Here is a 13899-nt window from a genome sequence, read left to right as displayed (position 1 = left end):
TGCTTGGAGATAGTAGGGTTTTTCAAGAATTTTTCTTTCTCTGTGTGTCAAAATCTGTTTGTTTCTAATTGTAGAACAGATTTAGCAGTGCAAAAGAGAATATGGCAGGCTACATATTTTTTATTGTTGTAAGCAATAATTACATAATATCACCTAACATCTATCTATATATGTATTTATTTCTTCTCTGGTAACAACCAACCAAGGCATTTAAAAAAAAAAAAGACTAGCAAACATGTTATTTAAAGTTATTTTAAATGCACTGGAGGTAACTGTGCCATCCATGAGACTGGGCTTTGTGACTAACAAGAGGTGATAAAACAATTAAAAAGTGAAACAGCAGAGAAGTTAATTTGTGCTTGTAACATGTTTTTACTTGGGAATGGATTTTTAAATTCCTTTTCCACATTCCGTGTCACAGAATATCAGTGTGCATCCCTAACAGAAATCAGAGTCTCTAAGGAGGAATTTCGAAACAATCCAAGGAGCTCAAGTGAAATAAATCATGAGGGCCATATCATAGTCATCTGAATGAAATAAAGTGTGAAATGGATAATACTAGTGAGGATATACTATATATCCTTAAAGAATGAATGTTTCTGATACACATCTTTAACCCCTTCCCCCCCCCCCCCCCTTTCCCTGGAAGGAGGGTGGGGGGAGGAAAGGAAATAAAATTGTGGGAGAACTACACCTTAAACGAGTGATGGACAATGACCCATGTTATGTTTTTGGTGCACTTTGTAGTTTGTGGATTTATCCAGGTTCAGCACAGTGCTGTGTTTTATTGAAATTCCTCTTCCTAAACAAGATAAAGCGCGTTGTTCTTTGTCAAAAGGCAGTTAGGTAATAAAGTGGGAGTGATCTTTTAAGAGGGTTAGTAGTGTGCTGCTTCACAGTTGGCTTCTAATGGCTTGAAGTACTTGCTGTTCTGCATTTATAAATTCAGTCGATATTTGCATGCATTCAGAATATTATTTTTGAATTGAATTTATGAAAATATTTGTAGTCCAGTTATTTCCACCTTCATATAAGACAGTTTAAAAAGGACAGTCAAGGAAAGACTTACAAAAGTAGATTAAATGGGAGTTGAATCTCCTGAGCATGATGCTTAGAGTGCTTTCTCTTCCTTCACATACAAAAATGTATCCCTTTTCCTTTAAATCTTTTGTGTTCCAGGATTAATCCCCACTCCAGTGCTAACATCTCTTGCAATCGATTGTTAATTTTTGGAGGGCAATTTTTGCACTCCTTATCCTGACAGAAGCTAAGATAAACTAATTTCAAAAGAAGGATAGTTCAATGGAATTGATGGAAATGTTACAAGTTATGTAAAGGATGTTGCAGATTGACTTTCTTCTTCTCCCTTCATGTATAATGAGAACAGTTGTTTTTTTTTTTTGTTGGTTTCTTTTTTTTTAGTAGTCAAATATAGTCAAATCACTGATTTGAATGACTAATACAGGAGATCAACATTAAGGTACTGCAATTGGCTGCTCATGGCTTGGACTGGTGTACAGTTTGTTGGGTTAAAAACTGGCTGGACAGCCGGGCCCAAAGAGTCATGGTGAATGGAGTCAAATCCAGCTGGAGGCCAGTGACTAGTGGAGTCCCCCAGGGCTCAGTACTGCAACACAGCTGCATGTGTTTCTTTCTGTTCTTCTGAGAATGCCATCACAATTCCATTTAAAATACCCACTGTGCCCCAAAACTTCAATCAGAGGAGCATTTGGTGCCTCTGCTGAGACATATCTGTCTCAGTCACCTGGCTGCTCAGTTTATCAAAACTTGTAGGATCACAAATATGTTTGAGACTTACACTTATCTGCCAGATTTAGTTGAAATTGTCCAATGATCCCCAAATTACTTGGGAATGGATAGTAAGACAAGCAGACAGCTCACCTATCCTTATGTTCTTTGGAGAATAATCTTCCTTCTTCAGCTAGGAAAGTAGCACCTCAGGCAAGTAAAATAGTATGCAATAGTACTTTCTAAAAGTAGTAAAATATCAAAGACACTGTTCATAGCACTGCATAAATAAATAGAAGTGAGCTTAATTTGCTATCCTTACATATACAGTACAAAGTAGTTGTAAATAGAATTGCGGTTTAAGGTTATGTATGAGTGAATATTTAAACCTACAAAATATTTAAACTTGTTAATAATATGTTGACAATCCTGTTGTCAAGAACTGTAACATTTCTAAATAATACTGACTGACAGGAGAGAGGAAATGCCAGGACAAGCTGTGAAGAGTAAACCATTGACGTATTGTCTTGAGCAAAGATACTGTGACATGTTTCCAGCTTCAGGAAATCATAGAATCACAGGATCGCTCAGGCTGGAAGAGACCTCACAGATCACGCAGTTCCAGCCCCCTGCCATAGGCAAGGACGCCACCCACTAAATCAGGTGGCTCAGAGCCTTGTCTAACATGGTCTTGAACACCTCCAGGGATGGGGCGTCCCCAGCTTCTCTGAGCAACCTATTCCAGTGTCTCACCACCCTCTGAGTGAAGATTTTCCTACTAATCTCTAATCTAAATCTCCCCTCTTTTTGTTTAAAACCATTCCCCCTCATCCTGTCATCTGATTGAGGAACTGAAACTGGTCTTCTGCAGCATCACAAGGTTTATAGGTACCAATCCCAGCCTTAGTGACTAAATTTACTAACTGAAAATAGTGTCTTTTTACTAGTCTTTCTTTGACAGAGGATTATTTTCAAATGTTTTTCTTCTGTATCCCTTTTTCTGATGTAAGCACTTTTGTAGCTGAAAAAAATGTCTATGGTTCTATTAATGATGAAAAGTTACCTTTATCCATTTTCTGATTTTCAATTTTATTTTTTTTTCTAGTGGTGGATATGAACTTTTGTGGGACAAAATTTAATCCTAATGGCAATAGACTTGTTTTCCTCCATTACTTCTTGCAGACCTCATGCGGAGGGTAGCCTGTGGAGCACAAGCTACTCAGGAGTACCAGTCAAAATTTACTAGAGGTGTTAACTTTCATTGTTAATGTCAGAAGGTAAACTCACTCTGTGATTAGAAAAACAATCAAACTTGCAAATGTATTATTTCTTAGTTATCTTATTACCAAATGCTCTAATCAAGGATTTTTCATATTTTTTTTGTAAGTCAGTTAGAAGCAGAGAATACTGTTAGCTTGTACCATTTGCCTGGTTTGTCATTCAAGAGACCCTATGGAGTCTGGAGGTAATTCCAGTTCTTCTTCAGAAGATTTGAAAGAATTCCCACTCTAGAAGAGAAGAGGGAACAGTTTTGTTTGTTTGTTTTGTTTAGAGCTGAAAGGTACTGGAGATTTCAGACCACTATCTGTTGTTATCATGATAGCTCGTTGTTCACATAACTACTGTTGTCATTGACCATTGATGTTGTAAACTACTTCATGTATTAACTATCTGGTCTCAGGAGTTGAAGCACTCTTTTTTACAGTAATACAGACGAGTCCTTCACCATGGTGGTAGTGCTAAGTCTCCTCCCTGAGGAAAAGGAGCAGCGCTCTCACTGCTGAACCACTGAGTCAGTGACCTGCTGCTTTGGAGCCTGTGCTGCCCTGTAAGCTCTGTGTTAGAGTGGCTGGCATTTTGTTTTTGCTAAGTGTCAAAAGTACAGTCTGTATTTCATTTTACTCTTTCGCTGTTTTGTACATCAGCATGTGTCAAAATGGTGTGGGCCAATTTGCACATTGATGAGCAGGTTTCAAAACTCAGCGCTTCGCAGTTTTAGAATGTTTAGCTTCACAGAAGCCATCTTATACCCAGTGGTGAACTACAGGACAACCTGTCACTGACTTGCATACTGATTCGTTCTTCTAACTTTTGTAAACTAGCTGTGAATCAAGGTCATTTAATCATGGTATGAATGAGATAGAGCAGGACAGAATCCAGGTCCAACCTTGTATTGATTCTGTGATGTGAAGAGAGGGAAGTAGTTTAAAAAGAAACAAACAAAAACCAAAACTAACCCACCAAACCTATCTTAAGAGAAAGCTGTCTGATATGAGGCAGAAAAACTCAGAATAGAAGCACGCAGAGGAGTAAAGTGAGGAAGGGACCGAGGAGGTGAATGAGGCAAAATTAGAAAATAAGGGAAGGCTGAGAGAACATGTGCATGGGACATGATATTCAACAGGCCAGGAGAAGGATAACCTGGATATTCCCTTACTTCTATGACCTTCTGGCTTCCTAAAGTGAGCTCTTCTGTTGGCACAGCAGGTTGGGTAATCTGTATTTCACTGTCTGGAAAAACAACAGTACTGGAGCCAACCCTCTGGGTGTTCAGGATTAGATGTTAGCAAGGATTTTGAATGCTTGGTGTTTGTTGAGAAGCTAGTGGCCAGAAGTATTTTAATCACTGTATCACAGAGCACAGACAGCAGGATGCCTGATCAACATGTTGCTTAACCTGCTGGTGTGAGACAGGAACTCATCAGCACAGGCTTCTGCACTGCTACCACCACTTGAACTAAAATATGTCAACAGCAATGATTCTTTCTAAATATTTCTACTTCGTAATGGTATTTTGTGTGGAACCCTCCCTGCTAAAATTAAATTTCTTACCATAGCTAGTGACATAATCTACTAGCAAGCTAGTAACTGACAGATTTTTTCTTTTTTAAACATTCACGTCAGTTCATAAGGTAATGACAATACGATAAGATAATACAAGATAATACTTAAGATACAATCTTAATAATACATAAGATAATACAAGAAAAGGAAAATGGTGTGTGTGATGCTCATAGAAAAGGACTTTCTAAATTTAAAAAATGATGGCTATCTTACATTGTTTTGATAAGCTTCCCCCTCCTCTGCCCTTGAATAATATTTTAGACTCCAAGGAACTGTTCTTAATATACACTTCATTTTTTTTTCCCTTTTATGAGTTCTAGTGTTCACACCCTGAGGCACCTGTCTCATTATCTTTCCATTTAGGAATATATGCATATACTTTAATCTTATTTTATTTCCAAGAATAACACTTAGCTTTATTTCAATGTGTGTGTGTGGAGCGGGGCTGATTAGTGCAGGTTTGTTTTCCTGTCTGATAAAATTATACATCACAAGCAAGTCTATAATTCATCCCAGTGTCCTTGGAGACTTCAGCTTTGAAGCAGAATTTGTCTGTGACTTCCAGAGTCCTGGCAAACAAGTTGTTAATTGGAACCATGTTAACTGAAATGCCCACTGCACAAGTGTAAATTTACTCTTCAGTTCCCATACCGTGAGTCCGGTATGGCTGAGAGCTGTTGAAACTACTGCACATGGGCATAATGTTACCAGTAGGTTCAGTGATTCCTAGATGTCAGACTTTTTCTGCAAGTCCAAACAATCAATAGAGTGTGTCCAATCATCCGTTCCTGTGAGTGTCGGGGTTGCTGTGCAAGAACTATGAACTTGGTGTTTCTGTCTGTAATCCTTCTGTCCTGGAGATGCAAGTGTCTTGCAACATGTATTTTTTTTTCCCTAGCACCTAGCAGTCTTAAAAGTGTGAGTGGTAAAGGTAGGTTTTGTAATGGGAAATTGTGGGTGAATGCAAGCAAGTTTGAAAACACTTTTTTAATGAAATGCATTACTTTTCAATACTCATTGAATAGACATTTCCTTATAACCAGTTACTTTCGAAAAAAAAAAAAAAAATATATATATATATATATATATATATATATATAAAGTTTTGTAGCACACTGTGCTGCTGCCTTGTTCCCTTTGGAAAATATTTGAGTCCAAGGGATTTATTAGCTCATTAACCCAAGTGGAGTTTGTGCTAAACTTCTGCTAAACTTAATAGAAATTATCTGGGTAAATCCTTGGTAGACTAGATCTTTAATTTATTTATTTTTTTATTATTTTTTTTCCCCACATGAGAATGGAGTTGCTCAGGCAGAAGGCATAGATCAGCATGTGCCACTTTCATCTGAAGAATTAACGATTAAGCTGTATTGCAAGTGAAGAGACTGCTGCTGGTAGTGAAAGTCACCTTCTTATGAATTTTCTATGTTAATCTTCTAGTAATGACCTTCTCTTGTTTGGGGAAATAAAGTTTACCAATTTTTAATATATCATCTTCACTGATGGGGTGATATATATCCAGTAAAAACAGAACTGAGAAGAATATCCTTACTGAAGACTTGATGTTGCAATCCTATGATTCCTTTAGCCTATAGCCTTTTGTCACTTTTCCTAATCACCTTTTACATGTGTTTTGCTTGCTTCTTTTTCTCAGAACACAATGGATAGCTCTAAAATGGCCTTTTCTTTGTAAATGGAATTCCTTACGTCACAAGCTTGATCCTTGCAGTCCTTATCTTAAAAACATGAAAAAAAAAAAAAAGTCATGGTTGACATGATTTGAATCCAAACTGGTAATTAAGAAGGGATATCAGAGGATTTTTTTATTCCCCTTTTAGTTATGACTTCCAGTATCAACTATCATGCATGTTAATCGGGAATCCTCGTGTAGAATTTGAATTCTAGCTGCTTGTTTTATCTGTAGCAGTGCAGCCTGCCAGAATACTGATCTGGAGCTCTGTGTAGCCATTCTGAGTCACCTTTCCTTCCAGTCATTCTGTGGCCTTTTGGTTTGTACTGTATTTTTGCTTCAGTTTTCAAAGGATGGTTTTATTTCTTGCATGACCTTCACTGTACAGGCCCTCTTTACACCCATCAGTTGTCCTCTGTTCCTGTTTGTCTAGCTCCAGGTAGTTTAGCTGCTGGAAGGAGCTTGGTGCCAAGTTCCTTGGTATCATCCAAGGCAACTTAACCTGCTTCTGATGTAAGCCAATGTTTCTTGAAGGAGAAGACCTTACATGGTGTAACATTAGCTTGTGTTAACATAGTGGGAATTCTTAAGGAAAATCTTCCCAAAGTTTTGTCATTAAAAGATATATCTGTAGTATTAAGTACATGGTAAATATGTTATTACTATTCATGCTTTAGAGTGAAAGAACTAATAAATTATTTTTAGTGGCTTGTAGTGTACTTTACATTATTGTAATATGCAATATAGAAATAATGAACTGAAAATAGAAACGTATGTATTTTCTTCAGTGCAGCAATTTAATAATTCACTTGGCAAGAGCTCCGCTAATAATATATGAACTGTGAAATGTACTTGAAATGCTGGTTGTAATTAAAAACCTTCAAAACTTAACATTGGCAGTACTTTTATTGCTAATATGCAAGTTTCTTTTTGAAACAGGCAATAGGGGATCCAATTTTTAGTGTATTTTTAGCATTAGTTTAACCAATAGGATTTTTTGGTATTTAAACAGAACATTTACTGTTGATACAGTAAACTCTACCATTCTGATTTTGTACTAGTAGGAATGAAAGAATGCAATCAAGAACAAAAAAATTTTTTTTGTGCATTCTGTGGTCCAAAATTACTACCTTAGGGAATCATAATTATTGTTCAGGATTGTTTTTGTTCTTCTGTTCTACATGATGGTACCTCTGGAGGAAAAAACAGATGAATACAGTGGGTTTTCTTGACAAGAATATGCTGTAGGAACCCTGGAAATTGAACGTCAGGTAGTCACTTTTAAACAGCAAAAATATTAAAATTGTGGAAACGCATGCCACTGAGATTCCTCAAATACTATGCTATGCCTCACTGCCTGCCCTTTGATGCTGTTTGGCAGCAGCGCCCAGAGGCTCTCAGATAGGATTGGGTTCCCACAGTGCAATGTGTTCTACAAACACGCAGTGAAGTATAATTTGCAAGGTAAATACAGATTCAGATTTGGTTTCTGTAGGAGGCAGTCCACCATATCCTTTGTTGTCATAAGTGGAAGTAGTCTAGCTCCTTATTTTTCAAGCTGTGACAATATGAACAGGGGAATCTTTTCATTGTGGCCTGTGCCATCTTCCATGGGTGATTGTCCCCAAAATGTTCCCTTCACAGGCAGTCTGGCCCACAAAATAAGGTGAGGCTGTGGGACTAGAACTAATCTCTAGCAGAAGGATAATGTTCAAACGTGGTTTAAAAATTGAAATACTTTGACATTGGACTCAGTTGTTCGATACCTAATTTTTGGAATTTCTTACATAACAAAACATTAATTTATCTCAGCTCTGTTAAGAATGATTTATCCTAAATTATTTTAATGCTTCATGTGGGGAATACATGGCATAGTGCCAACCTACTGAATAACATTTTATAAATATTTTGCAAATCGCCTTTTTCTGCTGTTACCAGCTTTTCCTTTTTTGTTGAAATAGCTAATCAGTTGTTAAAGGAGGTGACTCCTCTTTCACCTTACTGAAAAGGCATGGATTGGATGAATGTGGGATGGGGCAGTGATGATGTAAAGTAACATCACATGCTGCCTCCAGAAAAGAGTAAATGGGTATTGTGGGGAAGTACAGTATAATGAAACTTTCCTTCCTTCTGTCATTCTTATTACCCACTTCCTTGATCTGCAGTGGGCATATGCATTGAAAAATATTAACTAGATTAGATAAAAATGGAAAGCAGATTATACCCACTAAGTGAATGGGTTTATTTAGTAGTGATTTAAGGTAGTGTAGGTAAATAGCAATGTTGAAAGCAGTGGAGATATGAGCTGAATTATTGGTATAGGGTGGTATATTAGTTTTGCCTGAGAAAACTTTTTACATCCTTAATGTTCTGTTAGCTAAGGGAAGTTGTATATTTGATGCTTGGTTATGCTCGCTTGTTTGTATGAAACCAGCTGAAAATCTACATTATGCCCTAATACTGATTTCTATCGTGAATCAGAAGTCATTAACGGAAGAGCTATGTGCATAGAAGTAGGGAGAGGTTATGGCTTGTCGTGAGACACAACATATGTGACATGGAAATAACTGCTAACCAAAATGAATGAACAAGGAAGCCTGAGCTGTGTCTAGACTAGTTTTAGTATCTCTACTGTTAGAGGCTTTCCTTTAATCAGTTGTCTTTGTGACAGACTGTTGGTACAACTCTAGTCTCGGCACCTATTTACAAATCAGAAGTTCCCCTGAAGTTTCAGTTAACTTAAAGCAAGATCAGTTTAATGGGCTCACCATGCTAACTAATGGCTGAAATCAAATAACTAAAAAAGATCTCTGGTTAGTAGATAACTAATATCTGGAGAAGATCAGTAAAACATCGAGAGGATTCTCAGATCTGGAGGAAACTGAAACTGCAGCGTGTCTTGAGCCTGCTTATATTGGCACTTACTGCATTATTGTAGAGACCTTAAGAGGAATGTGAAGCAGGATGTTGGAGAATGTAAGCTTGAAGCATTTTTTGTTAGATGACTTGACTCTGTTAGTTCATTTTAGTTCAGGATATCTCAAATTGTGATGTTATTACCAAAGTTTAAATTTCCTTTCAATTCCTCAGCTGTTTATTTTAGCTCCAGTCTAAGTAGCATTCTAGAAGATTTCATTTGTTTTGTTGTTAGCTTTAAAAGCTTTGTGAATATATTTTTGTATCTGTTTTGAAAGTGATGTGGAAATTACTGTATGCTCTTTCACATTCATTTTCAGAACATTTCTGCTTAAGTTTATTAGTGTAGTAACAAAAACACTTTACCATTTTATTTTAGATTCTTATGCTGCTAAAATGCATGAGCAGACTGCTGTCAAAATTGCTAAACAAAAATTTCCATTTAGACAAAGACCTTGCTTGGAGCACAGGTTTCACAGTGTGTGGGAGGTTTCATTCAGATATTGCAGCTAAGCTCCAGAAAATGGGGTCTTATGAAAATTGACAGCTTCCCTCTAAAAGTCTCTTAGATGGTTGTCTCGTGTAACTCATTCTGTTTCTATCACTGTTCCATACTTCTGTTTAGATGGATGGTTTGAAATTTTAATTAGCTCTTTTCATTAACTGTGGTACAAGTTCTTCTGGACTGTTCTCTTGAAAGTACTTCCCATAGTACTTTGCTTCAGAATATTGTACTGCTATGGATTTCTTTGCCTACTGAATAGTTTTCATATTCATGTGTAGCTTAGAAATTCTGTAATCAGTTTGTCATTCCCTCTGCGTGATTTAGACCCCAAACCCACTGGCTTCCTCCGTGGGATCCATCTGGTAAACAAAAAATGCTATATAAGAGAGGTTTAGGTCATTTATCCATTTTTCATTTTTACCATGCTGAGCAATTTGTTTAGACGTCATCTAGGGCTGAATTTGTTATTAGTCGGAACTGTAGAAAACCCTGCAATAAATGTCTGAATAAGTCTTACTCCTAGTACGTGGCCATTCCTTCCCTTCTGCTGTTCTCTTCAGAGCTTAGACGTCACTCTCCCAAGAAAGTGTGTTGGATTGCCTTACCTGCTTCCTTTCCTGCTTTTTTGGTACTGTCCCTACTCTGAGCTACACCACAATAATCTTCGCTTTTCATATTCCTCAACAAAATACACTTTTGTTATGCTAAACATAGCTAAACATGTGATCCTTTTGCATGCCACTTAGTTCAGAGGGACTAGCATAAATCTTAGAGCATCCACTTGTCTATTTCATGTTTCAACTTTTGAACAAACTTAGGAAATAATGGACTCATGACAGGAGAGAAAGACTTGAGTCTTTCAGAACTGAATGTGGAACTGGTGCTGGAAAGTAATGTAAAGACTGAACTACAGAGAAATTGTGTTCCTCTTAAAACAGGGCAATTCTCTAATGTTAAAGAAAAGACAGTGGGCAACAGAGAAGACATTCCCAAGTGAATGTTTTTAACATGGAAAGAGTGGTTTCAAGTGGAACAGTTACGGTGTCAAGGGATGAGAAGACGGTGGTTCAAACAAGTCTAAAAATGAGGATTCTCATTTAGTTTTTGTGGTGGCTGGATACAGATCCTTGAATCAAAAAGAGTTTTGTTCTTTCTTTCCTACTGGAGCAACTGCAGTGGGGTGATTGGAGTATTTCTCATATGAGGAGATGCTGAGAGAGCTGGGACTGTTCAGCCTGGAGAAGAGGATATTCAGAGGGGATCTTATCCATGTATCTCATCCACCTGAAAGGAGGGTGCGAAGAGTGTGGAGCCAGGCTCTTCTCAATGGTGCCTGTTTCCAGGACAAGAGGCAAAAGGCACAAACCAGAACACCTGAAGCTACATCCATCTGAACAGAGTAAAACACTTTTCTGCTGAGAGGGGGTGGTTGAACACTGGTGCAGGTTTCCAGAGAAACTGTGTAGTCTCAGTCCTTGGAGATGCTCAAACACTGACTCAGTATGGTTGTGGGCAGCCTGCTGTAGCTGACCCTGCTTGAGCAGGGAGGTGGGATGGATGGTTTGGAGAGGTTCCTTCCAATATCAGCTAATCTGGTTTTTATTTTTTTTTCTGTAACCTGGAATAATTTTAACTTTAGGCATGGTTTCATATTTCTTTATGCGGAATAAAGAATTAGGATGTGGGAGATCCACTTTCAGCTGAGGGCTCACAGTATTTGTGATATGGCAGTCTTTATTAATAAAGTAATTTTAAATAATTTGGAAACCATTTGGAACACACTACTTGAACTCATTAATGTATTTGGGATGACAAAAAGTGCAGTATTGCTGGAGGGTGGGGTAGAGTGTTGACACTACATACAACTAAGGAAAAATTTTTGCCCGGTACTTTTTTCAATAGCCTGTTTTGAGGAAGTTTAGGTAGATGATTCATATGCAGTATATAGTCAATTAGGATCAGTCATATTTAGTTCTGGTTTATAGAAAAAATATTTAATCAGATGCTTAGAGCTATTTATATTACAGTACTTATGTCTAAGGGCCATTTATGTTAATACAGCATTTCTCATTAATGGAGACTTATGGGGGGGGAAGTGCTCTGTGTGTCTTACAAGTGTCCGGTGTGCTCCCCAGATCTTAGAGAAATTTAACATTTTTTTTTCTCTGACAGGCTAAAGGACTATTTTTTAAGATCTGGCTTTTCTCTTTAATTTTACCACCACCAAAGAAGCTCTACTAAGTATGTCTTTCATTAACTTTTTTTTTTTTTTTTTTTTTTTACTTATATACCCAAGATACAAGATTCTGCTAAGATAGCACTTTCAAAATTCTGAGGAGAAAGATTACTTATGAAGAATAACATCTGTGCTAAGGAATACAGCAGTAATATTTTAATTTTTTCTTTCTTTAGCGTACAATTCTGAATTCCAGTTCAAAATAATTTTGTAAGAATAGCTTAAAAAAATGTTTCTATGCTGACTGCATATGTTAGTACACACTCTCAAGAGTATCTGAAAATACGCAGGTTTCCCCATGTGTGTTTCATGCCCAAGCTGGTCCATGCACTTCATGAGCAGTCTGGGAGTGGCTGGGCAGATGTGCAGCACGGCATGCCTTCGCTCCTGTGGAGCAGGCGTGAGACCATTATACCCCTCATCACCCAGGGTGAGGTACCAGGGATACTAGATACTTGCACAGTTTGAAAGCTGGCCAAAGGTGAAGGCTCTTTCCCCAGGATCTGTTGCCTTCAGCAGCGTTCTGGTTGGAAGCTAAGTGCTGCCATGGAAATGCTGGAGTTGAAGGATGTGAATGGGCTCTGGTCTCTTAGGGCTGGTCTTCAGTCATACAAGTTGTCTGTAAACATATCTGTGCATGCTTGGGAAAGCTAACGTGTAATAGTGTGTCCTGCTGTATTGTCTTCATGTTTTTCATTTGGATCCTTGCCTCTGTGACAGGCAGGTCCAGGGAAGCGTGAGGCAGGTGGGCTCTTCCAAACTGAACAGCTCAGTGTCTGTCACCAGGCTGCAAGGACATCACCCCCAGAATTTTATTCCCACAACACATGCTACCAACTAGGTGATGACAACTGTGCAAATGAGGTTTTACTTTTTAGAGAATGCCAAGTTCTGGACACAAGGGATTTTGAGACAGATGCTTGGATATACCAGAACAGAGTTGCAATCTAGGGGTAGACTTTCTAGTCAGACATTAAGACCACTCATAAGCGTACAGAGCAAAGTGTAAAAAGGAAACAGTGATCAGCAAGAGACAGCTCTGTGAACTCTTCCTATAGTGCTGGCTAGAGAAAGCGAGCTTTATTTGCTCCTAACAGTGATGGTCACATGGAGCAACCTTTCCAAGGGGTCTTTCAGCACGTAGCTATTCAACTGAGCAAATGGATGGAAAAGTTGCAGGGCTGGAGATGGAAATGACGGGTAGTCTTTGCACAGTTTGCTCTTTTTCAGTCCTGAAGCTGATCTGTTAGCTTGTTCCTCAGTTCTCTTCCTCTCAAACAGCTACTTTACACCCACAGTGTTAATACTTGTACTGAATCCACATTTCCATCCTTTTTTTCTGGTTTGCTGTTTTTATGATTGATTTCACTTTTCCCTGTTTGATGCATGATAAAGTACCTGTACTGCAGTGAGCAAGTAACGCACTTACCGTAGCCACCCCAACTCCAAGGATAATTACAGAGGCTCAGGTGATAATTTGTCAGTTCTCAAACTGCAGCAGCTTAATCATGATTGCGTGTCCGTAATTTAAGTTAGAGATTGGCAATGACCTGATTAGCTGCATTTTGCTTTGAAAAATAGTAACTGTGTTCCCATTCAGTTTGTACTGGCAGTACCTGTCAGTAGAAGATAGTAACATCTACATTGGGAAACAGAAATACAGGATACCATACCACTCTTAGTGGCCATGGTGGCATAGATTCTAGATCTCTTCTTTTAAAGAAAATGACAGGTTCATCAAGAAATTAATATATTATTGAAAGTCCAAGTGCTAAAAGGGAATTTAAGATCTGATCTTAACTGAGATTCTTTTAGCAATTTTACTTAATCTCTTTGTATATGGTTTTATTGCATAATACACCAGTCAACTGTGAATTATATATTAATATATGGAAAGATAGTGCTAACTAAATGGTTCTGTATTGCTCATAAAATTGCAAATTTTGGTTTAGAAATTGA

General features: G+C 37.9%; 1 protein-coding gene across 4 annotated transcripts in view; it reads left to right on the top strand.

Annotated features, from left to right (window-relative positions):
- Positions 1 to 13899, top strand: part of CCDC148 (coiled-coil domain containing 148) — a 63760-nt gene that overhangs the window by 34594 nt on the left and 15267 nt on the right. The window lies entirely within an intron of this gene.

The sequence above is a fragment of the Aythya ferina genome (assembly GCF_964211825.1).
Source record: "Aythya ferina genome assembly, chromosome: 6".
In the NCBI taxonomy this organism is placed as follows: domain Eukaryota; kingdom Metazoa; phylum Chordata; class Aves; order Anseriformes; family Anatidae; genus Aythya; species Aythya ferina.
Note: the sequence above shows the minus strand (reverse complement) of the source record. Positions and strands in the feature narration are given on the sequence as shown.